This window comes from Pleurodeles waltl, chromosome 3_1 (genome assembly GCF_031143425.1).
Source record: "Pleurodeles waltl isolate 20211129_DDA chromosome 3_1, aPleWal1.hap1.20221129, whole genome shotgun sequence".
Classification (NCBI taxonomy): Eukaryota; Metazoa; Chordata; class Amphibia; order Caudata; family Salamandridae; genus Pleurodeles; species Pleurodeles waltl.
In genome coordinates this window covers 1,635,912,696-1,635,927,538 of record NC_090440.1, presented here as the reverse complement: position 1 = coordinate 1,635,927,538, position 14,843 = coordinate 1,635,912,696, and the positions used below count along the sequence as shown (strand labels likewise).

The window sequence follows — 14,843 nt, the reverse complement described above, 5'->3', positions numbered from 1 at the left end:
AGCTGGAGCCAGCCCTGATGTCCCCCATCCGCCAACCCACAGGGATTCCCCCTCTGGTGCAGGTTTTGTCAGTCCTCCATTTTTTGGCCAGTGGGTCATTCCAGACCACAGTGGCCATGTCATCTGGAATGTCTCAGCCTATGTTTTCTAAGATTTTGAGCAGAGTGTTGTCTGCCCTGATGAAACTCATGCGGAGCTACATCATTTTCCCCGAGGAGGGTGACTTGCCTACAGTGAAGGGTGATTTCTATGCCCTTGGACATATCCCCAACATCATTGGTGCCATTGATGGGACCCATGTGGCTTTGGTACCCCCAAAAGACGATGAGCAGGTGTACCGAAACAGAAAAAATTATCATTCGATGAATGTCCAGGTGGTCTGTTTGGCTGACCAGTACATCTCCCATGTAAATGCCAAGTTCCCAGGGTCAGTGCATGACGCGTATGTGATGCGAAATAGCAGCCTCCCCTATGTGATGGAGCAGCTACAGAGACAACGTGTGTGGCTAATAGGTGACTCTGGTTACCCCAACCTGCCGTGGCTACTGACCCCAGTGAGGAATCCCCGGACAAGGGCAGAGGAACGCTACAATGAGGCCCATGGGCGTACTAGGAGGGTGATTGAGCGAACCTTTGGCCTCCTGAAGGCCAGGTTTAGGTGCCTGCATATGACAGGTGGATCCCTAATGTACTCACCAAAGAAGGTGTGCCATATCATCGTGGCGTGCTGTATGCTTCACAACCTGGCTTTGCGACGCCAGGTGCCTTTCCTGCAGGAGGATGGTCCAGATGGTGGTGTTGTAGAAGCCGTGGAGCCTGTGGAGAGTGAAGAGGAGGAAGACTCAGAGGACGACACAGACAATAGGGACAGAGTGATACAACAGTATTTCCAGTAACACCCAGGTAAGAATCACCCACGCCATTTCCCAATTGCTTCTAGCCTCCTGCATCTGTACTTTCTGTAGTTCCCACCAGATATTTTTGGGTAATTTTTGATTTTCCCTTCCCTTCTCAGTGCTGTATGACGCAGTGCCTGACTTCTGCTTGGTTTGCCCATGAACTACAGCGTATTGACATTGGTATGTTGTCATCACTAATTGACAGAACAGATATTGAACAGTAATATGTAATACATTTGCTAATAATACAGCATGACTCCAAACTGATTTGTGTGCAATATGTGATTTATTTACAGGGCTAGATATTGGTACATGTGATTATAAGGGTGATGGGTGGGGGTGGAGTAATGTCCATGGCAGAGTCCAGTTCTCAGTCTCACAGGTGCATTGTCCTTTTGCCTGTGGAAGGATGGAGCAGAGGCAGTTCATGGTTGGACAGGGTGGCAATGTGGGACAGTGGGAAGAGTTCAGGGGGTATGTCCTGCTGGCGGGGGTCTTGACATCCTGCTCTGTCTTTTTTTTGGATCTCAGGCTCCTCTTACGGGGTGGTTGTTCTTCAGCAGGAGGTGGGGTTCTGGTGGCCTGCCGTGGTGTTGGGGCCTCCTGTCCACTAGCGCCGGCGGAGGTGGTAGGCTGTTCCTGGTCCGGGCTAGTGACAGGGGCCCTGTGTGGTGCCACATGGTCCCGCAACGCCTCTTCTATCCTGTTGAGGGCCAGGACGATGGTCCCCATTGCGGTCCCGATGATTCTCAGCTCCTCCCTGAACCCCATGTAGCGTTCCTCCTGCTGTGCCTGGATCTCCGTGAACCTGGCCAGTACCATCGCCATTGTCTCTTGGGAGTGGTGGTATGCCCCCATGATGGTGGTGAGGGCCTCTTGGAGAGTGGGTTCCCTGGGCCTCTCCTCCCCCCCCTGTCGCACAGCAGCCCTCCGAGCTGCCCGGTTTCCCCCGGCCTCTGTCCCCTGGACGGTGTGCCCGCTACCACTGCCCCCAGGTCCCTGTTGTTGTTGGGGTGTTGGGTTAGCCTGGGTGCCCTGTAGTGGCAGACACACCGCTGATTGAGCTGTCCTAGAGACAGAGGCATGGGCCCGCTGGGTGGGAGCTGTGCTGGTGTCAGCAGAGGGGGTCGGGTCTGGTGTGGCCTGTGGCTGCCTGAGGGGAACCGACTGCCCAGAGGTCCCCGATGGTCCGGGCTGGTCATCAGGTTCACTGTCGACAGAGCTGCTATCCTCAGTGTGGGCCTGTTCCGGTGGTGGGATGGACACTTCTGGACCCTCCTGGCTGGTGTGTTGTCGTTCGGGTCCTGCATGGGGTAAGAGAGTTTGGTTATTGTTTCTGTGTGTGCAATAGCGTGTGTGTTATGGGTGCCCTTGTCCCCCAGTGCAGGCATTCCCTGGAGGGAGGTGTTGTGAGGGTAGTTAGTGGGGGGGAGGGGTTAGTGCAGTGGTCATGCTTAGGTGATGGGTGCCCATGATTTGTGTTGGCATGCAGGAGTTGGTGTTGGGATGGGTGGGTTGTGCTGGTGAGACATTGTCAGGGAGGATGTGTGCTGGGGGTTTGGGGGTGAGGGTGGGGGTGTGGGTTGGCATGCTGGTGGGGTGGGGGGATATAGTAGTTGAGATGGGACTTACCAGAGTCCATTCCTCCGGCTACTCCAGCGAGGCCCTGAGGATGCAGGATGGTCAAGACCTCTTGCTCCCACGATGTAAATTCGGGAGGGGTGGGTGGGGGTCCGCCGCCAGTCTTCTGGACCGCGATGTTGTGCCTGGAGACCATCGATCGGACCTTCCCCCGTAGGTCGTTCCATCTTTTGCGGATGTCCTCCCTATTCCTGGGATGCTGTCCCACCGCGTTGACCCTGTCCACGATCCGCTGCCATAGCTCCGCCTTCCTGGCTATACTGGTGTGCTGCACCTGCGAGCCGAAGAGCTGGGGTTCCACTCTTAGGATTTCCTCCACCATGACCCGGAGTTCTTGGTCCGAAAAGCGTGGGTGCCTTTGGGGTGCCATGGGGTGGTGTGGGTGAGGTGTGGGGTGGTGTATGTGATGAGGAGTATGTTGGTGAGTGGTGCTTTGTGCTACTATGTGGTGTGTGTGATGGTGTAGTGTGCCTCAGTGTGTCTTGCTATGGATTGTCTGCTGTGTCTCTCTCTCCTTCTCTCAGTAATTATGGTCGCAGGGGTTTGTGGGTGATGTGGGTGTGTGTTTTATAGTTGGTTGATTGTGTGGGAGTGGTGTGTGTATGTGTATCAGGTGTGTGTATTTCAAATTGTCCAATGTGGCTGTGTTTTGGTGATGTGTGTGTATTCTGACCGCGGCGGTGTGTAGCGCCAATGGAATACCGCGTTTGAATGACCGCCGTGTGGATTCGTGGGTCGTAATGGCATGGGCGTATTTCTGTTGGCGTGACGGTGGAGGTTTGGTCATCTCCAGTTTATCGCTGCCCGCCGATGTGGCGGGCTGCAGTGGAGGACGGATTTTTGGAGGTTTGGCCGTTGTGGGTCAGAATGACCGTGGCGGTTGACCGCGGCCGCGGCGGTGTTATGGCGGTCTTATGACCGGCGGTAAGGGCATTTTACCGCCGAGGTCAGAATCACCCCCTTTGTCTCATAAAAAATAAGATCATACTTGAACAGTTTTAGGACTTGGCAAACAGCGTGGAAACTTGTTTCATTGAAATAAATATATTGGTTCTCATTATGACATTGGCAGCAAATGGCACCAACCAACACGGCGACGGCTGCCAACATCCCATCGCCATGGCTACCAGCCGCCAACCGCATTATGACTGTAGGCAGAATTCCGCCAGAAGGCTGGTGGAATTCCGTCGACGGTCATGGTGGAGGATGGCAGTAAGGTGGCGCTGCTGCCAGCAGCAGTGCCACACCAGCAAGACACCAACTACTGTATCATGTTCCATGATACGACCTGGCGGTGTTTTGGCCGCATCTCGTCTCCTGCTGGAGGACCCCCTGCAAGCAGGTAAGTCGGGTTTTCCGAGAGGATTGGGGAGTGGGGGGTGTTGTGTGAGTGTGTGAGGGTGGTTTGTGTGTGTGTGGGGGTGTGTGTCTGTTTATGTATGCGTGCATGCAGGTGTGAGTCACATGGAATACGTGCATGAATGACTGAATGTGAGTGTACGTGTATGTTGTGTTTTGTGAATGCGTGTGTGCGACAATGTATGTTAGTGTGTGTTGCGGTGTGTGGGTATGTATGTGTGCATGGGTGGGTGGAAGTGGGTATGCGTGTGTGTATGAGTGTGTATGTGTGCGCGTGTGGGTGTGATGATGTTGAGGGGGTCGGGAGGGGGAGGGGAAGTGTGGGGGAGCATTCTGGGGGGCGGGCAGGGAAGACCCCATCAGTGCAATGGAATTCCCTGGCACTGATAGTGCCTACCGCCATGGTTTTCGTGGCAGTAAGATTGCCTCGAAAACCATGGCAGTAGGGGAGGTCATAATCCCGAGGGTGAGATTGTGATGGCCGCTGGACTGGAGACTTCGACGGCCGCCTGACTGGAGACCGAAGTCTCCAGCCCGGCGGTTGTTACCACCCTGGCGGATGGAGTGGTACATTGGCGGTTTGGCTTGAGCCAAACCGCCAATGTCATAATTTGGGGAAAGGTACCGCTAGTCTGTTGGCAGTACCTTTCCCCAATTTACCGCCGTCTGCCAGGGTCGTAATGACCCCATTGTCTCCTCCCAACCTGTCTATAGTAAACTCAGTTTCGTGTGAGTTCATGTTTATCTAGTATTCCTCAGAATAACCTATTGTCTAAAATTAAAAATACGCATTCCTGTTTAATAAGATATATCTGTAGTTTTATTGTAAAGATGGTTATTTTATGGTTTAGGATTGAAACCAATCTCGACGGAGAGGAAAACAGTCCCCTTTACCAAAGGTATTGACTTGTGATTGGGCACTGGAACTGCTTTCTCTGAAGCATGCAACAAGTCCTATGTCGCCATGACAGCTTTCATAAAGCACTTTACATATTGCGTGCAGTATCTCACCATGTTTCCATGAAACAAAAGATCATTAGCGTTGAATGTAAATTATTAAACACAATTAACAGCAAACACCAAAACACCCAAAAGTGCTACGTTTTGACTAGTTTGCACATCGAAAGTTTTGAAGTGATCCGTCAAGAAAGGGCCAAGAAAAAGGGGAGGTTCCAAAATGCGTTTCCCCCATTCATTTTTCAATAACTTTAGACACTGCTATAGTCCAAACCGTTGAACAGATTTACACCAAATTTGACAGAAAGCTAGGTCCAGAAAGAGTGTTTTTTCTGTTTTGGTGTAAATCTGTTCAGTAGTTTGGGAAAAATTAACGTAAAGATTTTTTTGTATATTTCACGCTGCAGAAGAACCGCGGAAACAGCAGATCACAAAAGTAGATCTGGCTGGGACTTAGGACTCAGAAAACAGACATAAGGGGGCGGGGTGGTGACACCTGACCCCCTAGGCCTGCTAGCTAGGAAACAGAGGACAATGCCTAGAACAGAAAATGTTTGGTGGTTTAGACTGGAATAGTGTACAGTGGAGTGGGGTAGAGTGAAATACCATATAATGGAGCGTCCAAAAACTAGCATAGGATGGAATGGCATAGAGTGGAGTGGGGTACACTGGAGTGGCGTAGAGTGGGGTAGCATATAATAGAGTGGCATACAGTAGAATAGCATAGAGTGGAGTGGTGTACAGTAGAATGGTGTAGACTGGAATAGCATATAGTGGAGTAGCACACAGTGCAGTGGCGAATAGTGGAGCGGTGTAGACTGGAGTGGCATACAGCGGAATAGAGTAAAATGTAATAGCATACAGTGGAGTGGTGTATAGTGGAGTGGCAAAAATAGAACAGGGTAGACTGGAGTGGAGTAGAGTGGAGTGGCATACACTGGAGTGGCATAGAGTGGAGTAGCATACAGTGGAGAGGCATACAGGGGAACAGCATAGAGTGGAGTGGTATACAGTGGAATGGCATAGTGGGGGATAGCATATACTGGAGTAGCGTATAGCGGAAATGCATACGGTGAAGTGGCGTACACTGAAGAGGCATTGAGTGGAGTTGCATACAGTGTAATAGCCGAGAGTGGAATGGCACAGAGGGGAATTGTGTACAGTGTAATAGCGTAGATTGGAGTGACGTGGAGAGGAGTGTTGTACAGTGGAGTGGCGTAGAGTGTAATAGTGTATATCGGAGTACCATACAGTGGAGTGGCGTATTATGGAGTAGTGCAGACTGCGGTGGCCTACAGTGGCCTAAGGTAGAGCATAATAGCATACAGTGAAGTGCCGTACATTGGAGTGGGGTCCAATCGAATATCGTAGAATGAAGTGGCATAAAGTGGAGTGCCATACACTGAAGTGGAGTAGAGAGAAGTAGCATACAGTGGAGTGGCATACAGTGGAATAGTCTACAATGGAGTGTTATGGAGTGGATTGTCATACAGTGGAATAGAGTAGAGTGGAGGGGCATACAGTAGAATGGTGTAGGCTGGAAAAGCATATAGTGGAGTAGAGTCCAGTGGAGTGGCATAAAGTGGAGTGAAATAGGCTGGAATGGCGTACAGTTGTGGTGCCTACAGTGTAATTGCATAGAGTGGAGTCTTGTACAGTGTAGAGGCATAGATTAGAGTGGCATAGAGTAAAATAGTGTATAGTGGAGTGACTACAGTGGTGTAGCATACAGAAATATGTGAAATTTAGCAGCATTGTAGATTATGATGTACAGAGTAACGCAAATACCGCATTGCACTGCCTTGCATTTTTCCAGATTTACCAACCAATGTGGAGCCATGCATGGTGGCCCTGCGTTCCTTTGTAAATCTGACTTAAGTATTGTATTGGACGTGCAACACCGTGAGTGAAGCAAGGGTCCTGCAACCCAAAAATACAGCTAGGCCTTAGCTATATTTTGGGCCATGGTGCACTGTGATAACTTTGCAGTATACCATGGTACATGCTCATGACAAGCCAGTATATAATTTGTGTAGGAAAGTAGCCTCTTTCTAGCTTTGTTACCCCCACTTTTCTGCCTGTTTGTCAGTGTGTTTGACTGTGCTCACTGGGATCCTGCTAACCAGAACCCCGGTGACTGTGCTCTCTCCTCCAAATTTGGTTGCTGGTAGCATACTCTTCCCATAATTGGCATACTGGTCCCCCATGTAAGTCCCTAGCATATGGTACCTAGGTACCCAGGGCATTGGGGGTCCAAGGGATCCCTATGGGCTGCAGCAGTTATTCTGCCACCCATAGGGAGCCCATGCAAAGGGTTCTGCAGGCCTGCCATTGTAGCCTGTGTGAAATGGGTGCAAGCACCTGTTTTCACTACTGGCCACTACACCAGGTCACAATAAGTCACCCCAATGGTAGACCATCTCAGCCGGGGGGATAGGTGCAGGTACCTATGATTGAGGGCACCCCCACACTAGCAGAGGTGCCCCCACAAGCTCCAGATCCATTTTCCTGGACTTTGTGAGTGTGGGGACACCATTTTACAAGTGTACTGGACATAGGTCACTACCTATGTCCAGCTACATAATGGTAACTCTGAACCTGGGGATGTCTGGTATCAAACATGTCAGAATCATATCCCAATACTGTTGCAAGTATTGGAAGTATGATTCCATGCACTCTGGGGACTCCTTAGAGGACCCCCCCAGCATTGCTACCACCAGTCTTACAGGGTTTTCTGGGCAGCCCAGCTGCTGCCACCCCTCAGACAGGTTTCTGCCCTCCTGCTGCTTGATCTGATCAAGCCCAGGAAAGCACAACAAAGGATTTCCTTTGGGAGAGGGAGGTAACACCCTCTCCCTCTGGAAATAAGTGTGCCTGGCTTGGGAGGGGTAGCCTCCCCAAGCCACTGGTTTGCTTTGAAGGGCACATTTGGTGCCCCCGTGCATAAACTAGTCCACACTGGTTCAGGGACCCCCAGTCCCTGCTGTGGTGCAAAACTGGACAGTGCAAAGGGGAGTGACCACTCCTCTGTCCATCACCACCCCCAAGGGTGGTGCCCAGTGCTCTTTCAGAGGGTCCCTGGGTTCTGCCATCTTGTTTCCAAGATTGGCAGGGAACTCTGGGAGCATCTGAGTGGCCAGGCCAGGCAGATGACATCAGAGCCCCCTCCTAATAGGTGCTTACCCGGTTAGGTGACCAATCCCCCTTTCAGGACGATTTAGGGTCTCTCTCTTGGGTGGGTCCTCAGATTTGGCTTGCAAGATTTCAGCAGGACTCCTCTGTAACCTCTGTTTGGACTTCTGGCTACTGGAACTGAGACTGGACCCTCCAGGAACCGACAAATGCTGCTACAACGAAGAAGACTCTTTTGCAACTTTGTTCCCACATCTCCTGCCAGCTTTGCAACATTTCCCCGGCCGTGCATCCTCAGAAGACTGCAACTCTTCAGCTTGCACAAGAAGAAGAAGAAGGACTCTCCCTTGGAGTGAAGGAGTCACTCCCCTGCAACCGCAGACACCTACAACAAGTGATGGCCAGCTGCATGGATCTCCTCTCATGTTGAGCTGCATGGATCCTGCATCACGGGTGGTGGTCTGGAGTAGTCCTCTTGATCCTCTCTGCCAGCTGTCCAACTTTGGTGGAGGTAAGCCTTTGCCTTGGTGTACCGCATCTCTTGCAGCTGCCAAGGCTTCTTGGCATCTCCTCCAAGGGATCTTCAGGCGACATGTAGCTCCTGCCCCCAGCACTAAATCCTGCAAAACACAGCCTCCTGTGTGGTTCTTCTGGGGTGTGGGATCCTCTTTCATAGTGCTCCGTGGGCTTCTTCTGTGACTCCTGGGTCCCCGTCCTTTGGGACGCCTGTGGGTGCTGCCTCTGCTCCTGTGGACTCTTTGCTACGTTGAGGGTCTGTTGTGACTCACCCTCCTGGGTTGTGTCCTCCTGGGCCTTGCTGGTCCCCGGCGGCACCTCTTTTACACTGACCGCGAGTTTGCCTTTGCCAAGGCTTGTTGGTGGAATTCCTGTACTGACACCCATCTGCAATCTTCCTTTCAGGATGGGGCTTCATCTGCATTCATCAGGAACTCTTCTCTGGCTCCAGGGCTCCCTTGCGGACCTGTTCTTCATCACTGTTGACCAACTCCTGCATCCATAGCTAGGTGGGTAGAACCTCCTACTCCTCCTGGACTCCCCTGTGACTCTTGGACTTGGTCTCCTCTCTCCACAAGTCTTCTTTCTTCAGGAATCCACCATGGGTTTCTTGCAGTCTTCTCTGGGTGTCTTCTTTTTTTTCTTTTCCTCCTTTTGGGGGGTTTGGGGAAAATCCAGTGTTTTACTCCTACATTCCTGGTCATTGGGGAGTACTGTGTTAGTTACCTCTGTGGCTTTCTAGTACTCCCAGCTCCCCTCTACACATTTTACTTACCTAGGTGGGGGCACCTTGTTCGCATTCCATTTTTTTAGTATATGGTTTGTGCTCCCCCTAGGATCACTATTGGTCATTACTATTTGCACTGATTTCTAACTTTTTCTATGCCTATTTTTGATTGCTAGTGTATATATTTACTGTATTACTTACCTCCTAAAGGTGGGTTACCTGTCTAGCATTTTGTGGTGATTTGTTCAAAAAATAAAGTACCTTTATTTTTTTACAACTGAGTGTTTTCTTTCATGTGTGTAAGTGCTGTGTGACTACAGTGGTACTGCATCAGCTTTGTATCGCCTAGATAAGGCTTGGCTGCTCGTCCACAGCCACCTCTAGAGAGTCTGGCTTCTAGACACTTCCTGCACTTCACTAAGAGGGGATACCTGGACCTGGTATAAGGTGTAAGTACCATAGGTACCCACCACTCACCAGGTCAGCATCCAACAATTAGGTAATGGTTGTTTTTAGAGAATGAGAAGGCAACCATATTGTTTTTGCTACTCTTTGGCTGTGTTCAGTGTTAGAGTCTAAGATATAGGTAAGTAGTAAATCCCTACCTATTACCACTAGAGTGGTAATAGGTAGGGATTTATTAATATATTTTAAAATAAGATTACGGTCATGTACTGTGGTAATTTCACAAAATGTTTTGAAATTCTGTGGTAACAGATATCACATAGTTTAAATGTCTTATAGCGTAAAAAATATTTACGATACTAAAATGCAAAAAGCATCAGCTCTGCGCCATAATGTATAATCCTGCCAAATTTCATGTAAATACATTTCAGGAGTTTTTGTGCAACTTCAAAAACAATAGTCTATAGAAAACACATTGGTGGAAAAATACATTTTTGGAGTCCTTTTTATCTTTGCACCCCCTTAACGAATATCCACAAAATTTTACATCATCTCAAAATGTAAAAAAATGCTATAGGCCTCGAAAGATTTGTAGAGATTCATCAAACGGATGGAAAGTTATTAGGGAGCTAATATAAAAGGAATTCATATCTTTAGGAATACTAACTATAACTATAAAGTGGAAATCAGATTTAATGTGATTTGTGTCTTTTATTCTATTGTATTTGATATGTATTTTGTTTATTGGTTTACATAATCATGTGACCATAAATGTGTCTTTTAGTTGTTCATGTAGTGAATCTGACTTTACATATGCAGTCTAGTTTATTTGTTGGGCTTCCTTGCTACTTTTAGTGGAATCACTACATATGAAGCCCAAAGTGTATGAAAGCGAATCACTGTGTTAAAAATTTAAGATTATTCTTTTTTTTCTTTTTTTACTACTGGCCAATAATCATGTCATTAATATAGTAGTTTGTGTATTTCCCTGCTAGGTCATGTTTCCATTTGCATAAAGTAGATGTTTTTTTTGTTTTGTTTATTTGTTGGGACACTTTTAATTTGTGAGCCAGCAAGCATGTAAAGAAAACTTAAGTAGCTTATGATGTATTCTAGTCCTTATGGATTTGTTTACAAGTTTCCATTGGCATGTGACCATAAATGGGTCATTCAGTTGTTCATGTAGTAAATCTAAAACTTTACAATTGCAGTCTAGTTTATTTTTGTGCTTCCTTGCTGCTTGTAGTAGTGTTGTGCTACAAGATATCACTAACTTGAAAAGCCTTATAAGTTAACATTCACTTACTCTACTTACCTGTAGTACCCCATAGAATCATTTGCACCTCCAATATGTAGTATTGCCAAATTTCCTAAAATCCAGATGAAGTTTTTTGCGCTATGTGAAATACAAAAGTCAAAGTAAATTGAAAATGATTGGATTTGAAGCCTGTTTTGGGACCACTCTTTTTCTTTGCATCCCCTTCACCAGATGCTATGAAAGTTTCAGTCCTCCCAAAATGAAATGGGGGCAGCAGGTCTGCAAGGTGTGACGCATATTTGTCAAACAGGTAAAGGTTACAAAGGGACAAAAATAAAACAAAATCCCTATCTTGGTCACCCTAAGTATAACTAGAGAGTGGCTATCAACACTCTGTAATTTATGTATATATATCAGTCATGACATCTTCTATGGCATAACTGAAATTATCACAGCTGCTTTGGCCATCAAATTAACGGTATATATATATATATATATATATATATATATATATATATATATATATATATATAAATAGTTGCCGCATAGTTTCCGCACCAATACTTGTGACAGATGATGGATTATGTGGCAAATGCGTCAAATTTGCAATTATGTGAAAATTGCCATGGCCGCACAATCGCATAATTCCAGTGGTCCTGAATAGATGAGGTAATTAGTAGCGCATAGTGAATGCACAAATTATAGTGACCTTAAGGCACGAGTTATAGTTACTTGAAATACCTCTAACCATATCTGCTGAATTTCTATGGTTTTATAGGTTTGGAATGTGCCCCTAATTATAATGTCCCTGTAACCTTTGTTTTTTTTTAAATGTAACCTTTGGTTTTTTCAATTGAATTTCTACGTTTTTTAATTCTATTTCCTAACTATAATGTCACTGTAACCTTTGTTTTTTTTAGTGAATTTCTATTTTTTTTAAGTTAAGTAATTTTATGTACTTTATGTTAATTCAACCACTGCTACACACGGCTGAGTCTATTAGTGTGTGCATGAGTCTCTGAGTGTGTATGTGAGTGTGTGCATAAGTACCTCAGTGGGTCTGTCAGTGGATGCATGAGTCTCTGAGTGAGTATGTGAGTGAGAGAGTGCATGAGTCTCTGAGTCTATGAGTGCATGCATTACTCTGCGAGTGGGTCTGTGAGTGTGTGCATGAGTACCTCAGTCGGTGTGTGAGTGGGTGCATGAGTGTCTGAGTGGGTCTGTGACTGGGTGCATGAGTGCTCAGTGGGTCTGTGAGTAGGTGCATGACTGTCTCAGTGGATCTGTGAATGGGTACATGAGTGTCTGTGTGGGTCTGTGAGTGGGTGCATGAGTGCCTGTGTGGGTCTGTGAGAAGGTACATGAGTTCTGAGTGGGTCTGTGAGTTCTTGCATGAGTACCTCAGTTGATCTCTGGGTGCATGTATGAGTCTCTGAGTAGGTCTGTGAGTGTGTGCATGAGTGCTTCAGTGGGTCTGTGAGTAAGTGCATGAGTGTCTGAGTATGTCTGTGAGTGGGTGCATGAGCACCTCAGTGCGTCTGTGAGAGGGTGCATGAGTGTCTGAGTGGGTCTGTCAGATGGTGCATGAGTGCCTAAATGGGTCTGAGTGCCTGAGTGAGTGCACAAGTGTCTGAGTGGATGTGATTCTCCTTTTTTTGTTTTTTTGTGTTACTCGCAAATCCGCCACAACATTACATGGGGGACCACACTGGGTGTCATGACGTATTTGCGAATATCACACACAGGGCAGAAAAACTGATCTTTGACTTTTGATGCCCTTACTGTGTCCAAAAACACACCCCTATGTCCTACGCATGGGGTCAGATTACATCCAACCTGACGCCCTATACGTTTTTCTGTTTGTTTGCTTTTCTGCCCTGGGAACCGTGACCGTGATATAAAAAGGCAGCCACAACTTTCTGGTGAGGTTGCAACCAGTCAATCAGGTCCATTGTGTGACAGGAATGTTTGTGAACCCCCTGCAAATGGAGTCACTAAGTTTTCGCATCTCTAGATATACAAATTTGGTTTTCCTTTAATATCTCCAAAACTACTAAATGGATTTACACCAAATAACAAAAAAGTGCGCTTTCTGGACCAAAAGTTACCTTTCTGCCACATTTGGCGTAATTCTGTCCAGTGGTTCGGGATGTAGTTGTGTTCGAAATCCCTATGGGAATTAACATGGGAAAAACACTTTTTTTGACCCCACCTTTTCTTGGCCCCCACTTGACGGATTACCCCTAAATGTTCCATGTACAACAAGATCCTTGGGCACACTTTTTTTGGGAAAGTATCATAAAGATTCATCAAACTGCACCAAAGATATAGCCAAGTCAAAAAACGTTTTTCCAATGGAAACTAGGTCCTAATTATAACTTTGTACTGGCAATCAACAGTAGGTAATAAGCACACACACACCACACGGACATATACACACAAACACACATATGCATTGTCTCAGGCATGCATATGCACACACACAAGAGCTAGTAATAACACTATACCTTGAGACACAGCATTCCACTGCTACATGATCCCTACTCAAAGATTCCGCTTCCACAAAGTGTGTGCCATAATGAACAAGCAGAACCTGTCATCAATGGTAGCTTTTGTTTGTCCTGGCCTGTAAAATGAGCTACTGGCCATCTGATACCAGGATAGGGCAGGAGGCGGGCCCTCCTGCTCTAACGTGACTTCTGATATAAGGATGTTGAGTGGCAAGCCCTATTCAAGCCTCCTTAGCAGACATGCTGCATTGCCCAATGCTAGTGGACCATGTCTGCTATGTTTTGTGATTGTGTGAAGTTGGGTTGTAGAAGCCAACTCCTGATGTACAGTGCTATAGGGACAGTGGATCCCCTTTTGTAGCTGGAATAATGTTGCACTTAAATTTACAAACAAATTGTTTTCCAATAAAAGTGTTATACCATATTAGTAAGTAGGTGGGGATGGAGGCAGGCCTGGGCCATGTGTTGGTGGATTGTCGTCCTTGTGCCCACCATGGGCAAGCCTCCATTGCCTATGACTCTTTCAGGTTTCCATGAACACTCTTGGAAGGGATTATCAATGCCAAATATTTGCATTTTACACCCATGAGACACTGTAAACCTGTGGATGAGGAGCTACGAATATATCTATGTGAATCAGATTCTCTGGATTTGACTCTAAAACAGAAACTCTTCAAACGCCTCTCCTGAATCCTGTTGGAACACTCAGTATTCCAATTACCCCTGAAAAGGAACTTGATGACGCAGTGCGTGCCATGAAGGAGACTGAAATTCAAGACCACTACTGTGCTGCATTTTCTAAGATGTTGAAGGACCAGTTGTCACTTTCAACACCCATGGTCACTCCTAGCTATTCCACAGACTGGCGTGATGGTGTTAGGGGCATCTTTAAATGGTTGGAATAGTTTTGTCAGGATGCAAAACCACAATCAAAGTTGGAAAGGCCTCATTTCAGACCATCTCAGGGAAATGTGAGGTAACACAGGTTCTTTTCCTTTCTCCGCTCTTGTTTAATATGACAGCACAGTTGCTAAATCAGCTACTTGTTAATTTGGTTGTAAGATTTCAAAATGATGCAGACAACATGCAGATTGTATTTTATCTCTCCAGCAATCCTACGGTATATCATCTCAAAGTTCCTGAAGGCTGCTTACTCATTCAAAAGTTAATGGATAAGAGCTAGTTGGAGCTGAATGCAGCCGAAAACAAGTTCCCACTCATAAGCGCTAACCACTGGTTAGACTACAAAAGCTCTGATGACCACTCCTGAGTTGGTAAAGCTGAAATACATATCAAATATAAGGTAAAGACCTAAGATTTTATCGTTGATGAAAGACTTAGGGCCTGATTACGTGTACGGTATCTCATGCTTCTAATTAAGTCCTGATTTCTCTAATCTCAGGAAAACATGCGCATATAGCCAGAAATGTATTTGGAGT

At 46.8% G+C, this 14,843-nt stretch overlaps 1 protein-coding gene across 1 annotated transcript in view; it reads right to left on the bottom strand.

The window, feature by feature from the left end:
* Positions 1–14,843, bottom strand: part of MYO3B (myosin IIIB) — a 1,099,693-nt gene that overhangs the window by 578,557 nt on the left and 506,293 nt on the right. The window lies entirely within an intron of this gene.